The sequence below is a fragment of the Martes martes genome (assembly GCF_963455335.1).
Source record: "Martes martes genome assembly, chromosome: 6".
Lineage (NCBI taxonomy): Eukaryota > Metazoa > Chordata > Mammalia > Carnivora > Mustelidae > Martes > Martes martes.
Genome location: NC_137893.1, coordinates 101,694,509 through 101,713,531, shown reverse-complemented (window position 1 = coordinate 101,713,531; position 19,023 = coordinate 101,694,509). Strand labels below are relative to the sequence as shown.

At 37.3% G+C, this 19,023-nt stretch overlaps 1 protein-coding gene across 2 annotated transcripts in view; it reads left to right on the top strand.

Moving 5' to 3' along the window:
• Positions 1-19,023, top strand: part of DST (dystonin) — a gene marked incomplete at its 5' end in the record, with an annotated part of 401,175 nt that overhangs the window by 49,756 nt on the left and 332,396 nt on the right. The window lies entirely within an intron of this gene.

The window sequence follows — 19,023 nt, the reverse complement described above, 5'->3', positions numbered from 1 at the left end:
AGAAATCATGGACTATTTAAGTCACTTACCAATTAACTGTTTCTAAGGTACTGCCTGATTAATGATTGAGTGGATTCTTGAGGTATCTATCTATCTATATGGCTCTATATATCTGTATATATTTATCTATCTATTTCTAACTTAAAAATTCCAGTCACTCTGAACTTTAGAAATTCATCAATAGTAAAGGAAGCAAGGACTAATAATCAGGAATCTGGTTTCCATTCTTGGCTCTTTTGCTAACTAACTAGACTTGGATGGATTTATAAATTAACATGAATGGTCACCAAGATTTCTTTTCATCCTATAATACTGGCTTTAATGAATTAATTCATCATTTATTCATTTAGAAAACATTTATTGAGTGCTTTTGTGTGCCAGCAAGCATGTTAGATCCTTAAGGTAATAGACACATTAATAAACAGTAGTCTTGAAGATTAGCACAAGTAATGAAATACAAATGCAATCAATTTCAACCTGTATCGATAGCCCTGAGGAGCTTTTGAGCACTTTTATGTTTTTGTTGAGTTGGAATATATCACTTCGTACTGATATGATCTGTTTATCCTTGACATCACTTTCTGACATATTTTCCATTTACTGTTTATGGCATTGGTCTCATTTTTAATTTTTGAAATTATCACCATAATCATAGTTTTAATTTTTTTTTCAAAAACCATTATTGATTCCTTTGAAACCTTTTTTGTTTGTTTGTTTGGTTGTTTTTTAAGTAGGCTCCCGGCCCAACGTGGGGCTTGAACTCACAGCTCTGAGATTAAGAATCACATGCTCTACCAACTGAACCAGTCAGGCATCCCTGCAAACCTTTTTTAAATGCCTTCAGGGCTTCTGATATAAGTTGAAATTGATTGCATTTGTATTTCATTCCTTGTGTTAATCTCCATGACTACTGTTTATTAATGGTACCGAATTAAGCAGTACTTTGGAGGATTGGGTTTATCTGTAATGTTGTTTGAAGTAGACTTTTGGAAGAAATTCATATTTTTACAAGTTTTTTTCATTCTCATCATATGCATTAATGATATGTAAACTTGGTATCTTCACATGTGTACAAATGAGCTCTTTTTGGACGTTTTTAAATTGTTACCTGTCATGTCACTATGTGTTGTTCTTGTGTGGCTAGGTCGTGTTTCTTTTATTTTTAGTTAAATGATAATCACATATTATTTTTTAAAAGATTTTATTAGAGACAGAAAGGGAGAGGGAGCTTGAGCAGAGGGAGGGCAGAGGGAGAGTGAGAAGCAAACTCCCTGTTGAGCAGGGAGCCTGATGTGGGGCTTGATGCTAGGACTCTGGGATCATGACCTAAGCCTAAGGCAGATGCTCAACTGTTTGAGCCACCTAAGTGCTCCCCCCCCCGGCCATATCTAATTTTGAGGAAAGGCCTAAATGTTGTGTCCTTTGAGCCTTCTCCTTCCATCTCTGGTTAAATGGAAAATGTCTTTCACGGTACTTTCAATGCTTCACTTTAGTAATGAATGTGAACAAACAGGTCCTGGTTGGCCATATTTTGGGTCGGAAGTGGAGCTGCTGCATCCGTAGGACTAAGGATTGTGGTGTTCAGTTTTGAAGCATCTTCATTCTGGGGGATTGCTTAAGCTGCCTAGATTTGTTTTCTCCCTTCCCTTGTTCTTCCCTGCCTCCCAAGGTAAAAGAGATATTGGATAGTTCTGCATCTAACCTGAATTCTACTTTCTTATGTGCCCACCTTTGAGAATTGGAATGGAAAAGGTAGAAACATGAAGTGGCTGATTTTCTGTCCTCTCATTTTCTCCTCGAGAAAACTTACGTCCAGAGAAGTAGGACCAGCACATGGAGAAGCAAGATTGATGCTGAGGTCCCCTGCTTTCCCATTCTCCATGTTCCTTGGTCTCCTTTTTTATTTTCTGGTAGATAGAAGGGATGCTTTCATTGAATGAACCTAAGTCACATAATGGAAAAGCCTTGGCTTGCTAGAACATTAGTAAGGAAAATAATACAGAAGGAATGAGTGGAGGAAGTGAAGCAATAGCAGAAACCATAATGGCATTCTAGACATGCAGAAAGAATGCTGAATTTTGTTAGATTTGATTTGATTTTTTTTTTTAGATTAGACTTTTTTTTTTTTAAGTTCTTATATATTTAAGTAATCTCTACACCCAACATGGGGCTTGAACTCACAACCCTGAGATTAAGAGTCACATGCTTTTCTGACTGAGCCAGCCAGGCACCCCTTAAGGTTATATATTTGAGGGAGCAGTGTTATGTCATGTTATGTTATGTTATGTCAGTGATGGTGAATTGTGTGCAGTGGGCTCATCAGTGTTCTGAGGCTTTGAGAAATAGATTGGGGTTGATGTAAATTGGAATTATAATATGCAATTACAATATTCCTCCATTTTGAAAGGTCCAGTGCCAATTTGGCTGCAACTTTTTTATCTGCATGTGGATATTTGGCTGTTTCCTGGTGGATTGGGGCCACAGAGCACCCCCATTATTTACCCCTTCCCCATAACCTGCATTCTGAGGAATGGCTGGAATCTGGATCCTTCCCTTCTGTTGTGGACCAGGATTGAAAAGAGGAGAATATGATGCTATGCGACCTCAATTCTAATACATTTAGAGAGTAGGTAGGAGTGACAGTGGAAGGGATGGAAAGTTTGCTCACACCTCAAATGGGCATATGGTATGTGTGCAAGGTACACATACCATATGTGTGAGAGAAGGAAAAGAATAGAGAAAAAAAGGACAGGAAGCTTATCACTTGGTATTTCTGGGGAGTTGGGAGGTAGAGGTTTTTAGATGAATGGTGGCCTGACTCTATTCCTCATCCTTTGAGTTTCCTTACATATATTTTACATCTCTCCAGCTCCTTCCCTGCTCATATATGTTCTTTCTGGGTGTCCCAGTGGCCTCAGTTCCCTCTATGATAACAGCAGCTAAGTATATAATTGGGAAGGATGTGATTTGGAAAGTGTATTTCCAATAGGAACGCTCCTGTTGTATGTATTTATTAAACTTAAAAAATTGATCCAATGTTAGATATTTTAATTATTCTAGATTAACTACAAAATGTCAGTGTATATTGTCTGTCAATAATTTTTTTTCCATTTTTTAAATTAAAAAATACAGCTTTGTATTAGTCCAGATTATATAATGTTTATTTAAACAACATTTGTAAGAGAAAATGAGTTATAAGTTGGTTGTTTGGAACTTTTAAGTAGATTTCTGTAGCACTGCTCATTGGATAATTGAAGACAACCGACAAATTTTTGACAGTGGGCAAGTCTGTGGAGAAATTTCAAAGATTTTAGCAAAAAGCTAGAAATAGTATGTATTTTTAAAGTCAATAACCACTTGTACTCTTACCTTCCAAAAGCATTTAGTATAACCAGTACTGGCAAGAACATAGGGAAACATTACTCTTGTGCATTGCTCGTGACATGTGATTTGTTACCCTCTTTGGGGAAGGGAAGTTGCTGCTGAAGGCACATTTACTCTCTGACCCACCAAAATTTTAGAATCTTTGCAACAATTAGAATGCAAGATATTTTTGTGACATTGTTTATAATAGCAAAATATTGGACAACCTGAATGACTCTCAGTAGGGGGTAGTTGAATAAAGTTTGATACTTCCATGTTAAACAAATAAAGAATATGAGTGAGATCTCTAAGTATTTACCTATAATATTTCTCTGATATATTTTTAAGGAAAATGAAAAGACAGAAGACTAAGATGTATGACATTTTTTATTAAAAACCCTGTATTGGGGCACCTGGGTGGCTCAGTGGGTTAAGTCTCTGCCTTTGGCTCAGGTCATGATCTCAGGGTCCTGGGATCGAGCCCCACATCCGGCTTTCTGCTCAGCGGGGAGCCTGCTTCCACCTCTCTCTCTCTCTGCCTGCCTCTCTGCCTATTTGTGATCTCTGTCTGTTAAATAAATAAATAAAATCTTAAAAAAACACAAAAAACCCCCTGTATTAAAATATAGAAATATGAAAGGTAGAAACCAAACTGTTAATAATGGTCAGCTCTAGGGGGTAAGATTTTGTTTTTCAGTCTCTATAATTAACAGTTTAAAAAAGTATCTATTAATTCTGTTAATTATCTGTGAATTATGTTAATTAAATCTGTTATCTATTCTATATCTATTAATTTTGTTAGTACTATAAATTATCTATTAATTCTGTAGTAAATATAAATACCACTGCAAATAAAGTGGGAAATTTAAAAGAAGAGAATTCTTAAATATTTGCATGTATATGATGAAACTGCTGGTTTTTGAGAAAAGCTTCCTCCATATGATTCTGACAGGTATAATGTATAAGCAACATTGTGGTTATTAAGTGACATTGACTTAACAGACCATCTGCCACTTTCATAAACGATTCACAGACCTTCAGTTTGTGTGGTTGTTTATGGCTGAGGTGGTTCATTATGACCTCAGCTATCATTTTCAGCGTCTGATTTGATTGTACACTTGCAGGCTGTCTTCTTGGGCAAAATCCACTGGGGCGAGAAGGCACTGACATGAATAGGGCAGAGAAATGTAATAATGGTCTCTAAGAAGTGCTGCCTTAGCCAGAGTTCCTGTTTGTTTTGTTTCTTATCTGACTTAATATTTTCATTCATTTTAATGAATTATAGACAAATTTATTGGGTACTCATGACATATACAAAGGCCAATGTGCCCTATATCTCTTTGCTTGTTTCATATAGCCTTATTTCTCTAACAAGTAGGAATAAAGAAATTATGGTAGAGCCCTGTTATAGTACAATTTCTTTTTCTCTGTATTAGATTATAAACTAACCCCATACTTACAGTATACTTACTTTAGTACCTAATAGTAAAAGATGATATGGAAATACACTGGGGAGATAAAGGAAAACACACTGCATATTTGTTTATAAGATCATCAAATAAGGGAATATTGAATACTTCTGAGGCTTGCAAAACTAAGTTGGGAAACTGTAGGAAACATTTTTTAAGTGTTTTAAATCTTTCCATGTTTATTTTGTTTGGCATATTGTAGACACTAATTTGTTTAAAGATTTATTTATTTATTAGAGGGAGAGGAGAGAGATGGAGAGCATGTGAAGAGGGTAAGGAGCAGAGGGAGAGGGAGAGAATCTCAAGCAGACTCACCTCTGAACATGGAGCCTGACATGGGGCTTGATCTTACGACCCTGAGATCACAGTGTGAGCCAAAAGCAAGAGTCCGACACTTGACTGACTGAGCCACCCAGATGCCCCTAATTATTTTGTTTTATAAGTGGTTGGATGAATTAATTTCTACTGAGGATTTTGAGCTTTAGGTTTTTCTGAATTCAGTTTCTTAACCTAACTAGAGTTACTATCTTCAGATTCGTTAACCTTTTCTTTCAGGTGTCCAATCTGCTGAGAATCCAGCCCAGTGTATTTTTCATCCCTAGAAGTTTAGTTTGGGTCTTTTAAATTTCTTGTGTCTTCCAGGTCTTTCCTTAATATGGTTTCCTCTATCTTTTTGAACATACTGGGTATGTTAGTAATAGCTGTTTTAATATCTTTGCCTACTACTTCTATTATTTGTTATTCTGGGTCTGTTCTTTTGATTACTTTTACTCCCGTTATTGGTTTTATTTTCCAGCTTCATTACATGTCTGGTGACAAGTAAGTAAATTGTTAATTTTATTTAGTTGGGTTCTGAAATTTTTTTAATGGGTTGTTTTAAGTGTTTCTGAGTTGATATAGTTAAGTACTTCGAATAGATTGATCACGTCAAGGGTTGTTTTTTAGGTTTTGGTAGACAGAACCAGAGCAGACTTTAGTGTAGGGCTGATTTTCCCCACTACAGAGGCAGCACCCTCTGTTCTGCCTGTAGCATTCTGGTGGTTCTTTACCTGACTTCTGTTAGTTTCCTTATGTATGATGTACACAGTACTTAGATAAAGATGCAATCTCTTGCATATGTTTAGAGTGTGTTCTGTGAAGCTTTTTCTGGTTCTCTGCCCTTCAAATTCTAGTCATCTTAGCCTTCTCAGATTAACTCTGTCTCTTCAACTGAAGGAGACTGGTGGCTTTCTCCCCTCCCTTTTCCCATCCTTGGCTGCACCCACCTCTCCTAAACAAACACACACACACACACACACACACACACACACACACACACACAGTAGCCTGGAAACTCACCACAGGCAGTATCCTGGGGTGACAGTAGGGCTCACCTCATTTGTTTCCCTTTTCTCAGAGGTCATTCTTAGCTGTTCAGCCCATTGTCTCATGTCTAAAAACTGGTTTCATAAATTTTATCTCTCTTTCTAGAGACAAAAATTGTTTTGTAAAGTGGAGGAGTAAATCCAGCCCCTGTTAATTTATCATGTCCAGAGGTAGAAAACCATTCTTTTCTCTTTAATTAAAAAAAAATTACAATGAGATGGACTATAGAAATGTTGTAGACTTAAATCCTCAACATCCCTAATACAGTTTATCCACAAGTTTTATTAAGTTCTTTCTGTTTGTTGGAAGTTCTGGACTGAGCTTCGTGAAGGGTATAGAAGGGAAAAAAGCATTGTCCCTGTTCATGCATTTGTCTTTGTACTGGTATAACCCTAAAAATGTACAAGTTGTGTAACTGGAGCATTAAGACATACATAAGATTTCTGTATCTTCACATCAAATGTAAATGTTTCTATTTATGTGATATTTAAATTTGAGTCAGCTTAATAAAACTATGTTGCCATAGTAGGCTAGGCATAGAGGAAAGATTCTTTTTATAGCGTCAGCACATTTATTCAGAATAATAGAGCAGAATCATAGAACTGAGATTGTGTAATTTAGCTCCTGCATTTTAAGTCTGAGAATTAAGTTCAGAAATACTAAGCTCATAGAACTAGTTAGCACCAGAGTTGGAACTGGAGCCCAGATTCTGATTTCTAGTTTAATGTTTTTTCCACGTAATCATGCTGCCCTTGTGCTAGGGTAAGGACAAAAGCCCTTGTGCTACTTAAGCACCCAGATAGATGCGTGCACTGTACTTCCCCTTCCTCCTGGTCCTGACCAAGTAGAGTAAGTCTCAAGGGTCAGCCAACCTGTTTCCTTGGCAAGCTTCATTTTGTGCAGTGTAAACATTACCACATTTTTAACATAAATCAAAAAATTTAGTTGGTCCCTTTGAACACATTATGTTTCTATTGCATTAGGTCCTAATGCATGACATGCAATGAGCTGTTGGAAGGCGGTTGTGTACTTGACCGTTATTTTGGAATTTAATATTTGTGTTTCAGTTTGACTGTAGGCCTGTTTGATATTGACTTGAGTTGCTAAGTAATGTCAGAAGGTCAAAACAATTTTAAGAGATGTGTGGACTGTATCTGATGACAGTTTGGCACTTAGCTTTTATCTCCTTAAGGTGGCCTTCATAGTTAACCATGGTAGATTAGCCTTGTTATTTTTAAAGAATACCGAATCTCTCTGGCTTTGGCAGCACAAAAAAGGCAAGGTTCCTGTCTGGTGCAGTTGCAGACAAAGTTATGTGGTCCTTTAGGGACACAGTGTTGAAAAGGAACCGGAGCTTGACAGTCAAGTTTGCATACATAGTAACAATAGGGATAAGAAGTAGACAAGAGATAACGAACATATTGGTTTGCCAACATTTCCTTTTTTTCCTGTGAAAAAGAAAGAAATTAAAGATGACTTACTGTAATAATTGCTCAAATAACAGGCAGGGGTGCATTGACAAATATTTGACCCAGTGCAGGGGTTGGGGGGGAAGTCTTGATTTACAGCATTTGCTCTTTTTTGTGGTGTAAATACTTTCACCATGGTCAATTTCAGGCTACCAACTTGACATCATTGACTGCAGATTGTGAAGTAGCACACTCTTATATACATACAATGATGCAATAGATGCAAATAAATGCATGATCATAGATAACAGTAAAATGTAGTAAAACAATTAGTGATGAGTTTTGGATATTTATTATTTTTTAATGTAGTTTATATAATTGTAGTTTTATCTAATTTAATTTTTAATGATGTCTCTATTTAAAAATTGGCTAACACAATCCTGAATCGACAGTCAACTCTCACTGAAGCTTTTATTAGCCAGCACTAACATACCACTGAAAATAGGTAACACTTACTGAGCATGTAGTATCTGCTAGATATGATTACATCATCCTTAAAGTAACCATATGAATCAAGTGCTTAAATTATCTCTGTTTTGCAGTGAATAAAGTTGAGGCCGATAGAGGTTAAGTAATATGCCCGAATGGAAGTTGGCAAATGTGGCAGAGCTGGGATTCAGAACCAGGCCACCTGTCTCAAAAAGCCTGTGCTCTTAAAATGTCTCTTGAGGTGAAAATATTCTTGAATGTGAGGCAGTAGTAGGTATGGTAAGTTTTAAGTAAATTACTCATGCTTCAGAATTATCTTGTGACTTGTTTAGACTTTATTTAGATTTTATTTGAATTTTTATTTATGACAAACTGTTAATATTCTTACTGTATGAAATGTTTATATAAATTGACAAGAAAAGAGATACTTTCTTCAGCAGAAAAACAGACCAGAGACTTAGATAGGCAGTTCATAAAGACTAAAAATGGCTTGGGGTGCCTGGGTGGCTCAGTGGGTTAAGCCTCTGCCTTCGGCTCAGGTCATGATCTCAGGGTTCTGGGATTGAGCCCCGCATCGGACTCTCTGCTCAGCGGGGAGCCTGCTTCCCTCTCTCTGCCTGCTTGTGATCTTTCTCTCTCTGTCAAATAAATAAATAAAATCATTAAAAAAAAAAAAAACTAACAATGGCTTGTAAACATTGAAGGCAAGGACAGAATCCATTTTGTTCCCTGCAATATTGATCCAGCCCTTGCATAGTGCCTGACTCACAGCACAGCTTGGAGGCTCCATAAATACTATTGCCGTACCTGTTAATTTGTACGTGTCTTAATGAAGCATATTATAAATTTCTTGACCTTTTGCTTATATAAAGCTATTTCCTAACGTTGTGTTAAGGAGTTGACATCTTTTATTTTTATTTATATTTATTTTTAAAAGATTTTGTTTGTCAGAGAGCGAGAGAGCACAAGCAGGGGGAGTGGCAGACAGTGGGAGAAGCGGCTCCCTCTGAGCAAGGAGCCTGATGTAGGACTCGATCCCAGGACCTTGGGATCATGAAGGCAGATGCTTCACTGACTGAGCCACCCAGGCATTCCAAGAATTGAAATTTTTTAAAAGGGGACTTCTGATTGTATTGTTAGAAACATTATTGAAAAACCCTAAGTGCGAATAAGGATGAAGAGGCCTAACAAATTTTTTTTTCTTAATTAATATTAAGAATCAATGTAAGCTGTTTTATATAACTTTGGTAAGTAAAACTGATATTTGCTAAATTTATGAGACCTAGTGGAATTGTGAGAACTTGCTATGTGATTTCTAGTACCTTTAAGTTACAAGTAGTAGTGTTTTAATTCATTGAGCTCTTTCTTCTGCAAACCTTTTCAAATGTACAGGAATGTACAGTCTCCCTTGGACTGCTTAGCAACTGATGTTTCACTTTGTGGTTTCCCCAGTTTTCCATCACTTTCTTCTCTCTGGTCAATGTTATTTTGGCCATTTCAGAGCTCACTTATACTTCTGGTGGGCATTGTGAAATGTTTTGAGAAATGATGAAACATATCAGAAAAATGTTTTTGGTGCTGACATCTGAATTCTGAAGATGAGGAATTTGAGATTTGTGAATGGGTTTGAAAGAAATGTTTTTGTTAATATACTTGTCATCTAGGATTTTCTGTGATATTTCATTCTGGAGATGGAAAAGGCAGTAAGGGGGAAGTGGAAGAGGAAAAGAAACAAACAGTAATTGAATGATGACCCAGGATCAGATCCAGTGCTGTGTGTTCATGCATTATCATTAATATAAAAGCTTTCTTATGTAGCAGTTGGGAAAAAGAGGTTGGGGGAAGTGGTAGAGAACTGGTTCCTTTAGAAAATATGCAATTCACTAAAAGGTGGTGATGTTGCTCTGTCTTGGTGGTTATGTACCAGAGTACTTGAAGCCCTTGGGATTAGGACCCTTCTCTCTATTACAAAAACATCCCAAATAAGGTTGGCCAGATGATCAAGTCCCTTTGTTTTTGGCAGAACTTATATTAACTTACTCTCAATTTTATGTTGATCACCAAATCTGCTTTACTATACAGCATGTCTAATTAAAAAGGAAAATTACTATTTATTAAATGTAATTCATTTGGGAGATGACACACTCTTCAGACCCTGGGATTCATGAAAGGTGGGGCACATGGAATAAAGGGGTGTTTAATATTGAAAAGGTTAATTACTGTTGCTCCATTTGGTTTGTCTTATGACTTCTCATGGTGCCGCAGATCTGTCCATTAAAAGATAAAAACACTTGGGGCTCCTGGGTGGCTCAGTGGGTTAAAGCCTCTGCCTTCGGCTCAGGTCATGATCCCGGGGTCCTGGGATCGAGCCCTGCATGGAGCCCTGCATCGGGCTCTCTGCTCAGCAGGGAGCCTGCTTCCCCATCTCTCTCTGCCTGCCTCTCTGCCTACTTGTGATTTCTGTCTGTCAAATAAATAAACAATATTAAAAAAAAAGATAAAAACACTCATGTAAGTGTATCCTTTGCTTAACTTTTAGGAGGCAGAAACTTTTCCTTCCTACTCTTTCCTCCCTTGGGCCCTTCCTTTCGCAATAGCATGGTTCTTGCTATTAAAAAAAAAAAAAATTAACAGTTTGTCCTAGAAAGAAGTTGTATGAGTTTCCTACTGTGTTATAATACATTAGCACAAGTATAGTCGCTTAAAAAATACAGATTTAGTATCTTAAAGTTCTAGAGGTCAGAGGACCAGAATGAGTCTTAGGGGCTAAAATCAGGGTGTCAACAAAAGTCTTCCTTCTAGACACTGTAGGGGAGAGAATCTGTTTCCTTGCCCTTTTTGGTTTCTAGAAATTACCCTCATTCCTTGACTCATGGCCACGTCACTTCCACTTCTGCTTCTTTGTCACATCTTCTCTCATTCTGATCCCCCTGCTTTTCCTCCTCCTGCTTTTTTTTTTTCTTCCTGCTTCCTTATTTTGAGGAGTCTTGTGATTATAGTAGATCCACCTGGATGATCCAAGATAGTCTCACCCCAGGATCCTTAACTTAATCAGAGGGATACAGTCCCTTTTGTTATGTAAGGTAATGTATTTATAGGTTCTGTAAGATTAGGATGTTGTGATTACTGGGGGACTTTTATTCTGGTGCCACAGAAATTTTTAGAACTTTCTGGTAAAATACAAGATAGCACAACTTTCCCTATATTAGTTGATCGTAATGGAGACCAGAGATAATGTCCACTAACCTTTAGAAAAGTCATCATGATTCCCCCCCCCCTTTTTAAAAAGATTTATTTATTTTTTTGAGAGAGCAAGCAGGCTTATGCACCCAATAGGGGGAGGCACAGAGGGAGAGAATTTTCAAGTAGACTCTATTCTGAGTGTGGTCTGACCCATGATCCATGAGATCATGACCTAAGCGAAACCAAGAGTTAGTCGCTTAGCTGAGTGAGCCACTCAGGCACCCCCATCATGATTTCCTTTAACACATAAATATGATTTAATAAAAAGTAAAATATGACAAGTTTGGCTAATTTGTATTACTCTGTTTTGAATAAAAATGGGGGAAAATAGTCAAAGGAAATATGACTTCATTTCTTGCTATAGAGTTTAGTGATAAAATATTATCACTAGTAAAAAAAAAATCCAAATGAATATTTATCTCACAGTTCCCCATGAAAAGTCTTATTTTCTCAAATTGTTTTTCAAATATCCAACCTGCATATATAAACAATATCATTTGTCTTCATCTGAGAAGGAAAATAAAATCAAATGGCTCTTGGATTTTCTTGGAAAGGTTATGTTATTTTCTCAGTTGGTTTAAACTGTGAACTTGCCTTTAAAAAATAAATTCTTCATCCAAGGAGATGATTAGATCAGTAAGGTTATCTAAGTGAAGTATCTTTAGAAAGGGAGATGCTGAAGTGAAAAGTAATAGTCCTCATTGAAATTTTCTTTTCTTTTCTTTTTTAAAAAAATAATTTATTTATTTATTTGAGAGAGAGAACAAGTGGAGGAGAGAGGCAGTGGGAGTGGGGACGGAGAAGCAGGCTTCTGGCCGAACTGGGCTTGATCCCGTGGACCCAGGTATCATGACCTGAGCTGAAGGCAGGCGCCCAACCAACTGAGCCACCCAGGCACCCCCTCATTGAAATTTTCTTTTGGGGCGCCTGGGTGGCTCAGTGGCTTAAAGCCTCTGCCTTCAGCTCAGGTCATGATCTCAGGGTCCTGGGATCGAGCCCTGCAATTGGCCTCTCTGCTCAGCAGGGAGTCTCCATCCCTCTCTCTCTGCCTGCCTCTCTGCCTGCTTGTGATCTCTCTCTGTCAAATAAATAAATAAATAAAATTTCAAAAAAAGTTTTTCTTTTAAGTTCTTTTTAGGCTTTCTTTCCTTCTTTCTTTTTTTTAAGTGGCTTGAAACACCACCTGTTTATTAGTTCAGTTTCCATGGCTCTAGAGGCTGGGCATTGGTTGGTGATCAGTCCCTGTGCAGGATCTCACAAGTCTGCATTTATACTTGGTTTTTAGAGCAGTGTGGGATTATAATTGAGCAAAGACCACAAAGATCTTGGAAGGAGAGAATTTCAAAATTAAATATGAATATAATTGCTAATAAGCCATACTTTATATATGGTGGAGAAAACCTGGAAAGTAGATAAAAAGCAAAAAAAAAAGTCTGTTTAAAAGTTTATCTTTCTATTTAAAATATATGAAATTTGAAATTAAGGGAGGCATAGATTGATCAGACTTGAACCTTTGAGGCTTGTTGAGTTTTCTCAACTCACTGTTTTCTGCTCACTACCTCCACAACAGCCCTGTGGGAAAATAGGGGAATCTTGCCCTACATTTTTTTTTCCGTAGATAAGGCGTGCTAATAAACTGCCAGGATGCCTACAAGGAGCAAACAGAGCAATTGCAATAGAGTGCCGTTGCTATGCAGCTGAACCATAGGCCTATAATAATACTTTGGGGACAGAGATAAGTGTCCCTACACATGCCATAGCTCTTGGGTGCCCTGCTAACTCAGCGTACTGGCCTGAGTCTATAAGGTGGTTGCAGCCTCCTCCCCTTACAAAGTGGGATATGTACATGAAAGGGGCTCTAGAAACAGGACTCACTCTTCTCCTGATGGAGTAACAAATGACTTTTTGCATTAGTTTGATTTTTACAGGAAGCTGAAAAATATCAAGTAAGCAGTTTCTTAAGGTTTATAAATTTTCATCAGTTCATTAACACCTCACACCCTGTAACTTTAGGTTCACCTCAGGTTATGGAATTGAATTCATTAAATTGGGGTATAAAACTAAGCTAAGTCAGTAGGCAGTTTTAAGCAGAAGAGAGTGGGATGATGACATTAATGAGACTGGGAGCACACTCCTTTTGGAATATTTATTTTTCTAGCCTAAAGTTGCCCTTTGGTCAAAACTCAGGGATTTCCTGTATAGACATTTTATAATTTAGAACTCTCAGTTCTCATGGAAGGCAGAGGAAGAAAGAGAAATTAAATAAATTACTGAGTTGTAACTTTGTTCAGAGCTGGGGCATGTGGCCATAAACTTCCATCATTTTATTATCAAATTTATCTAAATTATATGGAATAATTGTTGTGTCCTAAATGTCTGTATCTACTTAGATGTTAGTCGATAAATTGTAATACATTTTATATAATTTTGCAGAGCTTTTTATTTAAATATAATAATATTTTTAGGTCACCATTGGCTAAAATACTTAAATTAGAAAAAGCAGGAAATCAAATGTTTACAGTACCTTATAATTTACTTTCAGGGTTAGGGGTTCAGTTTAACCTCACTTGCACTCCTGCTGTCTTCTGAAATGGCCTCAAGCCTGAAACTTGGGAGAGCAGAGGTGCTGGGATTTGGACTGCAGGCATATCTTCCAGTCCCCTTTGTAGTGATCGTTTTTAAAGGCATATGCACAGGCCTTTCACCCAGTTCTAAAAGTGGAGCACCTCCACTGTGCTATAAGAATTTCCTCAATCGGTCAAACTCCTTTTTAGAAAGATGTGGCAAACTCATGCCAGATAAATACAGTACTTAATTAATTTGGCCAGAGTAGACACCATATACTAAAGGCATCTTGTCCTGTAAAAATGTCATGGGTATAAATGCCCAAATTTTAACTTTGAATTTTTATACTTTGGTGTAATGGGTGACCTTGGCTAAGATAAAATTAAGTCATATATGTTAAGGGGGCTATGTGCTCTGGCCTTCTTTATGGATCCATTTTCTATTCCTGTTTTATTCCCCCCCCACCTTTCCCTTTTAGGCCAACATTCCTACTTGCCAGGCACTGTTATAAGTGTTTTATATGTGTTAGGTTAATCTGCATAACAATTCTAGGAGGTAAGTGTCATCATCTTCATTTTACAGACGAGGAGATGGGTGTGCAGAGGGGATAAGTGACTTGCTCAGGATGACACAGGGATTATAGTTGAGTGGTGGAGTTTGTGATTACAGTGCAGGCAGTTAGGCTGTGGAGTCTGTTCCTGCATCACGCTGACACCATGCTGCCTTTACCACAGTCCCGTTTCTAATTTATGATATCTTGCTGTAATATGTACATAACCTCAGATCATCTTTGGAACACGGTGAATGTACCAATGAACAAATTGATAAAACCCCTCAGTATATGCTTTGCCTCTGTTTTTGTTCAATAATATTTTGATTGAGCCAGTTGGACTTCTAAGATATTATATATATGATACCTTGGCCAAAATATACTTCTAGATTCAGCTTAGGAGTCATCTCATCGTCTGGTAAATGTCTTAAGAGTAGAGAATTTGTTTTCTGTTTTTCAGGGTTTGCTTTTGATAGTTCTGTTGTGTGGTGCGATTAGGTTTTCTTTCTCTGAAGGCACAGATGTAACTATTGTTGGGACAAATGGCTGTTAGAGGAAACTGCTCTATTAGAGAACAGGGTTGAGGAGATGGGCTCCAATTAAGTGTTTTCTCTGGTGTGTCATAGATTTGATAGGAGGTCAAATCCTGCTCTGAAGAATTGTTAGTGGCAGGTGCAATTTCTGTCACCAGGATGGTCTCTGCTAATTTTTAATGCACTGACATCCCCAAATAGAAGCATTCTGTCATTCTCTCAATCCTGCCATTTGTGGCAGGATTTTGATCAAAGAGTGCCTTTTTGCTTCTTATTTTCTTTTAGTGAAACAACAGCATTGTATTTCATATAGAAATACCTTGTGTAATAGTAAAAATAAAATTTAGCAAAGTAAAATAGCTCATTTTCTTTGCTTATTTTTCCCATGCTTGAATTTTATACTTTAAAAAGGAAGTTGTATAGAAGCACACTTTCCCCATATAAACTTATTTGTATAATAAATGTGATAATAAATATAATGAATAATTTCATTTGTGTGTTGGTACCATATTATTGCATTTATATTCTTAATTGCTTTCTCTTTGGGAATCAATTTATTTTGAATAAATGACACAAAAAGCATATTTAGGCTCAGTAATTTTTAAAAATGACTAACGAAAGGTGGTGATTCCATTTATTCTGCTTGTAATCTGGTAAAAGATTGGTTGATGGAGGATAAAAGAACAGGAATATTTTTATTATTTGTAGTTCATTTAGACAAATATATTAAGCAGCATAAGAATTAAATATATTAAAATAGAATTTTACACTTGATCTTAGCCAAAAGGCCGAGAAGCGATTATATTAAAATAGAATTTTAAAAATATTTGCTTCATAAATGAGTGGCTCATATGAAATGAGTATAGTTGCATCAAGGGTTGTGTAAATATCTATTATTCTGAGATTTGAAGGTGAACGTGTGATTCTTTAAATCCAGTATTTATGGTAGAATTTGAGGTTTTTGATGTGTCATATTTAAAACATTAATCTGGGGTGCCTAGGTGGCTCATTCAGTTAAGCGCCTGCCTTCAGCTCAGATTGTGATCCCAAGGTCTTGGGGTCAAGTCCCAAGTCAGGCTCCCTGCTTAGCGGGGAGTATGCGGTTCCTGCTGCCTTTGCCTCTCCCCCTGCTTATGTTCTCTCTCTATCTCTCTGTTTCTCTCTTAAATAAATAAATAAAATCTTAAAAGAAATAAAACATTAATCCATTTTAACATAAATATCTTAGGATATTAAAGGTTGTTTTTTGGCAAGTAGATATTAGTTTAGATTTGCCCGTTGATAAATTTCACCTGTTATAAGACACACCTAAGGATATTTTCTTCTTTTGTGGAATATAGTTTATGTTTCAGGTTTACATTTTCTTCTTTTACACTTTTTTTCTGAAACAATTTTAGTGTAGACTTAGTAAATTCTCATCATAATTAGAATTAGTTATAATCCACTTTGTCTTAAGCAGGTAAAGAATTAAAAATAAAATTTTGAATGAATAATAATAGTTTCAAACAAGCAGTTGAATTTAAAATTTAATTTAATTTAAATTTAATTTAAAATTAAATAAGCTGTTAAAAAGATATGCCTCCCATATCTTCTGAGAATTATTGTTAGACTTGTATCAGTTACCATAATCATTAAGAAATGCAGCATGTTTGTTGTTTGCTTGCCAAGGAGCTGATATTCCTTATTTCATCTCTTAGTAGACAAGCAGGTGCTTTCTTCTGTTTTCAACAAGACATCAGATTCTGGCTTGCTGAAGATGAGGAAGACCTTTGACAGGTTACAGTTTCCCTGGAAAGTGGAAAAATGAAGTTGACACACAGTTTCATTATCAGCTTGTAGATCACATTCCCCCCTAGCCTCATTTTAAAAGAACAAGGGGCATGTGGGTGGCTCAGTCAGTTAAGCGTCCAACTCTTGGTTTGTTCAGGTCATGATCTCTGGGTCTGAGATGGAGCCTGCATCCGCTCAGTGTGGAATCTGCTTGAGATTCTCTCTCTCGCTCCTCTGCCCCTTCCCCCATTCATATGCCTGTGCATGCTCGCTCACCCTAAAACAAATAAAAATCTAAAAGAATAACAGTCAGTAGCTAATTAACAGATTTGTTTCAAAGTTTCTTTGTAAATTGGGTTTCAGTACCTCATAGCATGTTTCCCTAACTGCTATGTTAGGAAGCCAAGGCATCATATTGGTGGCCTCAACATTCTGTGGTTCCTGTGGGAAGAGTCTATCCCTAGTTCCTTCAGAAAAATGAAACACCTGGATGCATGACCCTTCTTTCACCTCAGCCAACACATTTCCATCTGGTAGCATGGGGAGAAGAGCTGGCTTTCCTCTGGATCCCTCCTTGGTGTCAGCTGAGACTCTTGGCTTCCTGTCTTATACCCCACCAGGGGCCTAATGCTTCCTGCTCGTCTCCTGGGTTGGCCTGGGAATGCACCCTCCATCCTGCTTCCCTCCAGAACATCAGCTCTGCCCTGCCACAGCAGCTGCAGGGGAAGGCTGGGCAGGGTCTCTTGTGAGCCTGAGGCTTTCCAGCCTGGGAGAGGGGGCTGCCTCTTTTTCTGTTTAATGAAGACAACGTGATGTAGCAGGAGGAATGAAACATGCGGAGCTGGGAAACTTGGAATTAGGCTGACAGGGCTGTTTCTTCAATATGACATCTTGGGCAAATCATTTAGCTTTTTTGTTGTTGTTGAATGTGGTGGTAGTTTGGTGTATCTGGTTGTATTAGGGTTGTATTAGGTTACTTTTAACGTTCTTTTCTGCTTTAACTTTATACCCAACAATCATGTATTTCTGAATGGGGATTACAAATGATTAGGTTCTTAAAAGATAGCAAAATAGGATTTTTTACCACACCAACTTTTTACCCATCATTGAACACAAATTAGGATGTAGAGTTGTATATACTAGGAATAACTGACATTGTAATCTCAGTCTATTACTAATGAAATGCCGTGGTGTCTGGTGGGGGTAAATCATGTTGTATAGAAATGTGATGTTAACATTATATCTGTTTTTTGCAGGGACACACATTTTAGCTGTTTACTGAATATAAAGGTTGTCATTCTTTTATTTTATTTTACAACCTAACATTAATTGGGGGCCACATATATAAGAAAGTAAAGCAATATTGATAAATAAAAATTCCATATTTAAAATTCCTAAAAACTTGCAAAATTGAATGGTTCTTGGAATTTGTGATGTGAAAAGGAAGCCGAAAAAAGATTTTTAAAAGTTATACTTATGTGGTTGAAAGTCTATCTAAAATCGGTTTCTTTTCCAGTCTTAGTTCAGGGTGGTAGGCACAACTGACGCTTTAAGTACGCTGCCACAGAGTGAGTCATCTGTGGGAACATTTACTATGATTTTACCAGCTGTCCAAGTGGAAGATGGGAGGTTACGTTAACTGTGTGCCGACACAACCAACAATCAATTTATATTATTTACAGTTCTTCTTTCAAGTAGAGCTATGAAAGATAGTATACTGAAGGCTCTAATTTGTCGGGCTTCTCATGTTTTATTACATGATAATTATAAGGGGACAGTACTTTTTTAAAGATTTATTTATTAGAGAGAGAGAGAGAGAGAGTGTCTGTGTGTGAGTATGGGGAGGGACAGAGGGAGGAGCAAAGAGAGAGAGAGAGAATGTCAAGCAGACTCCCCACTGAGTGGGGAGTCTAACACAGGGCTCAATTTCATGTCCCTAAGATGGTGATTGAGCCGAAATCAAGAGTTAGATGTTTAACTGACTGAGCTACCCAGGTGCCTCAAGGGACAATATTTTAAAATTTAATTTATGTTGCCATCCAAATGACTAGGTTCTACAACAGGCTTGTTTAATACACAATTTGAAGTACGTGTACTCCTTTCAGATAGCATCTTCATACCTCAGTGGGAAAAGATGCTAGGAAGCATCCAGAAGTTATTCTTTACTCAGGGAGGGGTGGTTGAGGTTTGTTCCCTGAGGCGAGCCCCATTCCATGAATACTTGTGACTGATGGCACTGACTTGGAGGGGGAGAGACTGAAGGAATT